This window comes from Lathyrus oleraceus, chromosome 5, assembly GCF_024323335.1.
Source record: "Lathyrus oleraceus cultivar Zhongwan6 chromosome 5, CAAS_Psat_ZW6_1.0, whole genome shotgun sequence".
In the NCBI taxonomy this organism is placed as follows: domain Eukaryota; kingdom Viridiplantae; phylum Streptophyta; class Magnoliopsida; order Fabales; family Fabaceae; genus Lathyrus; species Lathyrus oleraceus.
In genome coordinates this window covers 442220475-442227693 of record NC_066583.1, presented here as the reverse complement: position 1 = coordinate 442227693, position 7219 = coordinate 442220475, and the positions used below count along the sequence as shown (strand labels likewise).

The 7219-nt window shown below is 37.7% G+C and overlaps 1 non-coding gene across 1 annotated transcript; it reads left to right on the top strand.

Annotated features, from left to right (window-relative positions):
- The first annotated feature begins 6787 nt into the window (after positions 1 to 6787).
- LOC127089708 (small nucleolar RNA R71) lies at positions 6788 to 6894 on the top strand. Its single transcript, XR_007791266.1, has one exon. It is a non-coding gene; the product is annotated as a small nucleolar RNA R71 (small nucleolar RNA).
- The last annotated feature ends 325 nt before the right edge of the window (positions 6895 to 7219 follow it).

Here is a 7219-nt window from a genome sequence, read left to right as displayed (position 1 = left end):
ATTCTGACCCCTCTTTCCACCTTGAATAGCTTTGGATGTGAGCTTCAAATGAATTTGGTTACTTCTACAAAGTTGTAGCCATTTAAATTCTTTATAATTTTATCACATATTTGATACCATTTGGATCTTGCATGATGGAGTTATGGATTTTAGAAGTTGAGGAATTTTGCTTGTTCAATGATGAGGACGAAAATGGACCTATAATGTTTCCTCGTACATGACTTTGCAAGTAGAATCCGATCTTTCTCAAAGAAGAAAAGTTGAAGAAGGAATATTGAAAATAATCATGAAACTTGTATCACCTTCATATCATAAATATTGAGGAAGTTATGACTCTTGGAAGTTGACCTTTTATCTAGGGCATAAACAAAATGATCTATAATCTTTCACCATAAGAAATAACTTTCCAAGCAAAATTAGCTCTTGTAGCCAACATGATAGATGTTTGTAATGTCATAAAGAGTAACTTTTCTCTTGGAATCATTTTCATATGACAAAAATTGTAGGAGATAGGGTCTAGGAAACCCTGGATTTGACTAGTTGACTTTTCTGGTCAACTTCCTTGAACCAACTTGCACACTTGAAGCTCTCTTGCTCTTTGGGGATCATGGAGGATCATATATGTTTATGATGATGTAAAATGAAGTATCCCTTGATGTCTTTGACCAATATGGACCTTTGCTTACTTGATCTCTTGCATTGAGGGTCTCAAACCCTAGTTGTGAGTTTGGTGAGGCACAAATGGACACACATATTACCTACAAAAGAAACAAAGATACACTACACATACTTTTGTATTTTGGTTAGTAAACAAAGAAAATAAAGTATGATACAATCACAAATTCTTGGTGATCTCTCCCAATGCAAACCCAATGAATACCAATGCCAATGCAAAGCTATGAGATGGAATGAGGGATCTTAGGGGTCAAATTGGGATCTTACAACCTCCCTTTCAGGTTTTCGACTCATCGGGTTAGTTCTTTTATTTTTATGCTTAATTTTTTTCTAGGCCCCCCTTTCGGGCTTTCGATCCACCAAGATAGCCATTTTTGCCTAAGTCGTCCTTTCGGGTTTTTGACTTAGTTGCTTTTTATTATTTCACTTTTTAAGGCAAAGTACTTTTTGACTGCATCAGCATTTGCGGGAATTAGAAATTCATCACCGTCCATAGTTGCAAGGATTAGAGCGCCTCTAGGAAAAGCTCTGATCACCACAAATAGACCCTCATAATTTGGTATCCATTTGCCCCTAGAATCTTTGTGTATTGGCAGGATCTTCTTCAGCACCATGTCATCTTCTTGGAACACTCTAGAACAAACCTTTTTGTCGAATGCTTTCTTAAGACGCCTCTGATAGAGTTGACCGTGACAAAATGCTTTTAAGTGCTTCTCTTCAATAAAGTTGAGCTCATCGAACTTTGCTTGAACCCATTCTGCTTCATCTAACTTAGCCTCCATCAAGACTCTCATCGAGGGGATTTCGACTTTTATAGAAAGGACTGCTTCCATGCCATAAACCAAGGAAAAAAGGGTTTCCCCTATCGAAGTACGCACCAACGTATGATAGCCATGCAGCATGAAAGGTAGCATTTCATGCCAATCCTTGTATGTGACCACCATCTTCTGAATGATCTTCTTGATATTTTTATTTGCAACTTCAACAACCCCATTAATCTTGGATGGTATGGTGACGAGTTGTGGTGTTCGATTTTGAATATTGCACATAAATCAACTATTCTTTTGTTGTTGAGGTTGGACCCGTTATCGGTGATGATTTTGCTGGGAACCCCATATCGACATATGATATTTTTCTTTAAGAAACGAGCAACCACTTTCTTGGTAACATTGGCATAAGACACGGCTTCGACCCATTTGGTGAAGTAGTATAAGGAAACCAAGACAAACCTATGTCCATTAGATGTTTTGGGTTCTATCATCCCAATCATGTTAAATCCCCACATAGAGAAAGGTCATGGTGATGCTATGACATTTAGAGGGGTAGGCGGTATATGCATTTTGTCAGCATAAATTTGGCACTTGTAGCATGTTCTGGCATAATGATAACAATCATCTTCCATTGTTAACCAGTAGTAACCGGCCCTCAGGACTTTCTGTGTCATCGCATGTCCATTAGCATGGGTACCAAAGGATCATTCATGTATATCCTTCATGAGTTGACTAGCTTCCTATTTGTCTACACATCTGATTAATACCATGTCATAATTCCACTTATATAACACGTCCTCATTTAGGAAGAACTTTGATGCCAACCTCCGTATAATCCTCTTGTCAAGGCTAGAAGCCTCTGCCAAATATTCTTGTTTCTCAAGATAGTGTTTGATATCGAAGAACCAGGGTTTGTCATCTGACTCTTCTAATTTTGTCAAACAATGAGCAGGTTCATCAAAATGCCTGATTTCAATATTAGGATGATAGTTAGGCCATATCAACTTGTACATGGATGCTAGAGTTGCCAGAGCATCTGCCATCTGATTCTCTTCTCGAGGAATATGGGAAAAAGTGATTTTGTCGAACTTCGGGAGTAACATCATAACATAATCCCGATATGGAATTAGATTAGCATGTCTCATTTCCTAATCGCCTCTGATCTGATGTATTACTAGAGCAGAGTCTCCATATACTTCAAGGAATTTAATCCTTAACTTAATAGCCTCATTTAGTCCCAGTATGCAAGCTTCATACTCAACCATGTTATTTGTACAGGTGAAACAAAGCTTTGCTGTGAATGGTAGATGAAAATTATTGGGAGACATTAATACTGCCCCAACTCCATGACATTGGCATTTGAGGCGCCATCAAACATAAGAGCCATTTCTCCCTTGGTTTGGGTCCCTCGTCGAGTCTCGAGATCTCATAGTCTTTAACAAACATAATATCCTCGTCTGGGAAGTTAAACTTCAAGGGTTGGTAATCTTCCATTGGCTGGTGAGCAAGATGGTCTGCCAATACACTACCCTTGATGGTCTTCTGTGCGACATAAAGGATGTCGTATTCTGATAATAACATCTGCCATCGGGAAATTCGGCCTGTGAGGGCTGGTTTTTCAAATATGTACTTGATAGGGTCCATCTTGGAGATTAGCCAAGTTATGTACCTTCCCCTTGATTAACTGATTCCCTTACCTGTTTCTCTGTGTTTCTTTTTCCCCTTGGGTTTTCTCGATGTTTCCCCTTCCCTCTTTTGGGATAAATAAAGTTCGGTGACGACTATGTTGTACCTTTGAGCATGTGATGCGTTCTGTGGGCATATTTTAGCTAGATTCAATCATAACTCATTCCTTCAATGTTGACTAATGTGACTAGTATAGCATAAGTAAAATCATTATTTATGGGTACATGTTATGGTTTTAGATCCTCTAAACTTGAGAGGTGGTCAGCTACCACGTTTTTGGTTCCCTTCTTGTCTCAGATTTCCAAATGGAATTCTTGTAACAATAGGATCCACCGAAGTAATCTTGGTTTTGCATCCTTCTTACTCAATAAATATTTGATATCTGTGTAATCCGTGTAGATGATGATTTTAGCTCATACTAAGTAAGAATAGAAATTATCAATTGTGAACACTACAACTAAAAGTTCTTTCTTAGTAGTTGCATAATTCATATGAGCAGCGTCTAAGGTTCTTCTTGCATAGTATATGACATGTAGTTTCTTACCTTTATGTTGTCCCAAGATAGCGCCTATAGCATATTCACTGGCATCGCACATAATCTTGAATGGTTTACTCCAACCAGGAGGTTGCATAATAGGGGCTGATATTAATGCATGCTTAAAGAGATTAAAAGACTCAAGACATTTTACGTCGAAGATGAATGCAACATCTTTCATCAGAAGACCAATCAAAGGTTTAGTAATCTTAGAGAAGTCATTAAAAAACGTCGGTATAAACCGACGTGTCCAAGAAAACTTCTGACCTCTCTAACTATTTTAGGTGGTTAGAGGTTTTCAATTACCTATATCTTAGCTTAATCAACCTCAATTCCCAATTCAAACACTATGTGTCCTAGGATTATGCCTTCCTTCACCATGAAGTGGCATTTTTCCCAATTTAGTACTAGGTTGACCTTAACACACCTTTCCAGAAATTTTTCTAAGTTAGTGAGGCATCCTTCGAAAGTAGATCTGCATACGTAAAAATCATGCATATAAACTTCTAAAATATCATCTAGGAAGTCTGTGAATATCACCATCATACATCCCTAGAAGGTCACGGGAGCATTGCATAGTCCAAATGGCATTCATCAGTAGGCGAAAGTTCCATAAGGACATGAAAAAAGTAGTATTCTCTTGGACACCTGGATGAATAAAAATTTGGAAAATTTCCTAGAATCGGTCTAAATAGCAAAAGTATGAGTGTCTTGTTAAACGTTTAAGCATTTGATCAATGAACGCAAGGGGGAAATGGTCCTTCTGAGTTACTTTGTTTAGCTTTCTATAATCTATACACATAGAGCATCCATTTTTTGTGCGTTCAAATACAAATTCTCCCTAATCGTTTTTAACAACTGTTACACCTCCTTTCTTAGGGACGACATGCACAGGGCTAACCCATTGATTGTATAAGATTGGATAGATTATTCCAGCATCTAGTAACTTTAGTACTTCCTTCCTGACTACATCGCTCATGATGGGATTGATCCTCCTCTGATGCTCTCCAGAGGTTTTAGAATCCTCTTCTAGCTTAATTTTATGCATGCACGTAGAGGGGCTTATCCCTTTCAGATCGGAAATGTTATAGCCTAGAGTTGTAGGATATTTTTTAAACACCGCCAAGATTTTCTCATTTTCTTCTTTATTAAGATCAGCACTAACTATAATCAGGTGATCAAGTCTTTCATCAAGAAACTAATATCTTAGATTTTTGGGTAATACCTGAAGTTCTACTGATGTTTGCTTAGGGCTTGGCATAGGGTCATGTATGTAAGTGCTAAGCATTCTCTCAGGCCATTATCAGTATATTGGTGATGGTATTCATCTTCGTTCTCATATAACATTTCTTCGGTTGGAAGTTCTACTAATTTTGTAATTGGATAGGGAGGTTCATATGCTAACTCTTTTATGCATTATCCAATGATGTCTATAAAACAACAGGTGTTGTCTATAGCTGGGGTGTTTAGAAACTGGGAAAGGATAAAGTCGGTTTTCTCTTCTCCTACCTCAAATGTTAACTTCCCTCGTTTTACATCTATAATCGCATCGGCTGTATCCAAGAAAGCTCTCCCTAAGATTATGCGTATATTAGACTCTTCTTTATATTCATCACTATGAAATTTGTAAGGATATGAAATTGGACAATGCGAACTGGAATATTTTCCAACATTTCCACAGGGTATTTAACATAATGATCTTCCAGTTTGAGGGACATTCTAGTGGGTCTCAAGTCTCATAACTATAGTTTTTCACATATGGAAAAAGGCATCAAACATATGCTTGCTCCGAGAACACATAGTGCTTTGTCGATGACAAACTTTCCTATTACACAAGGAATAGAAAAACTACCAGGGTCTTTCAATTTGGGTGGCATGTTGTTTTGGGTAATGGCGATACACTCTACAGTGAGTGCCACGGTCTCATCATCTTCAAGTTTCTTCTTATTTTACAAGATCTCTTTTAGGAACTTAGCATATGAGGGCATTTGATTAATGACTCAGTGAAAGGTATAGTAACATGAAGTTGTTTTAGGAGCTTGATGAATTTCTTAAACTGGCTATCATTCTTGGTTTTGGCTAGTCTTTAAGGGTATGGTATCTTTGGTTTATATGCAAGTGGAGGTATATAAGGCCTCTATTTCTCAACAACATCTTTATTAGTGATAGTCTCTTAATTACCATCTATTGGTTTTCTTACTTGACTCTCATCAGTAACTTTCTCAGGTTCCTCCTCTACTCTTCTATACATCATAGGGTTTTCAACTCTTGGGTCTACTGGTCCATCTAACTTTGTCCCACTTTGTAGTGTGATAGCGTTTTCATGTCCCTTAGGATTTGGTTGAGGTTGGCCTAGAAATGTGCCACCTGGAGCAGAAGTAGCAACTTGTTGTTGGGCAACTTGAGATATTTGAGTCTCAAGCATCTTGTTATGCATAGACATGGCTTCAACCTTGTTTGCCAATTGTTTTACCAACTCATTTGTATGAACGTTTTGATTCATGAATCCTTTATTCTACTTGGTCCTGGATGCAATGAAGTTATCAATCATAAGTTCTAATTTTGACTTTCTAGGAGCAGGAGGAGAAGCATGGGCTCCTTTTTGAAACCTGGAGGGTTTGAAGGTGGAGGGCTTAGTGCAAACAATGCGTTATTATTTTTGTAAGAAAAGTTGGGATGGTTCCTCTATCCCAGATTATAGGTGTTGGAATAGGAATTTTCTTGCGCATAGTTGACATGGTATGGCGCAGTTCCAGTTAATATTTGGCAATCATTGGCTATATGTCCTTGGACTCCACAAATTTCGTAGTTTGGGGCTACAACAACCACAATGGCTGGAGTAGTTATAGTTAAGTTGTTGATCTTTAGGGTAAGTGCCTCGACTTTAGAATTTACATGATCGATTCCATTGAATTAGAACATTCCTCCATTCTATTGGGTTTTCTCGACTTGAACTCATTCAGTTCCCCATTGGTAATGATTTTGGGCCATGTTTTTTATAAGCTTGTAGGATTCCTCGAAGGGTTTGTTCATTAAGGCTCCGCCAATAGTAGCATTTATGGTTATTCTGGTGTTGTATAGCAGACCATTGTAAAAGGTATGAATGATAAGCCATTGTTCTAATTTGTGATGAGGATGTAGTCTTATCATATCTTTATATCTTTCTCATGCATCAAAAAGTGATTCTCCTTCGACTTGTTTAAACGTAGTTATATGATTTCTTAGTACTAATGTTTTGCTTAATGGGAAATATATGCCTAAGAATACCGTCTTAGTTTATTACAAGTGGTGATTGAGTTTGCAAGTAGAGATTGTAGCCATGCTCTGGCTCTATCTCTCAAGGAAAATGGAAATAGTCATAATTGAATGGCTTCTGGATTTGCATCACTACTCTTTTGTGTGTCTGCATATTCTATAAACACTGATAAATGAAGATTTAGGTCCTTGGTGGGATTCCCAAAGAACTGTTATGTTCTATAATTTATACCAGAGACGATTTCATAAACATTAGCCATAGGTTTGAGTTATCATAGTGGTTGATGTAAACCTCACC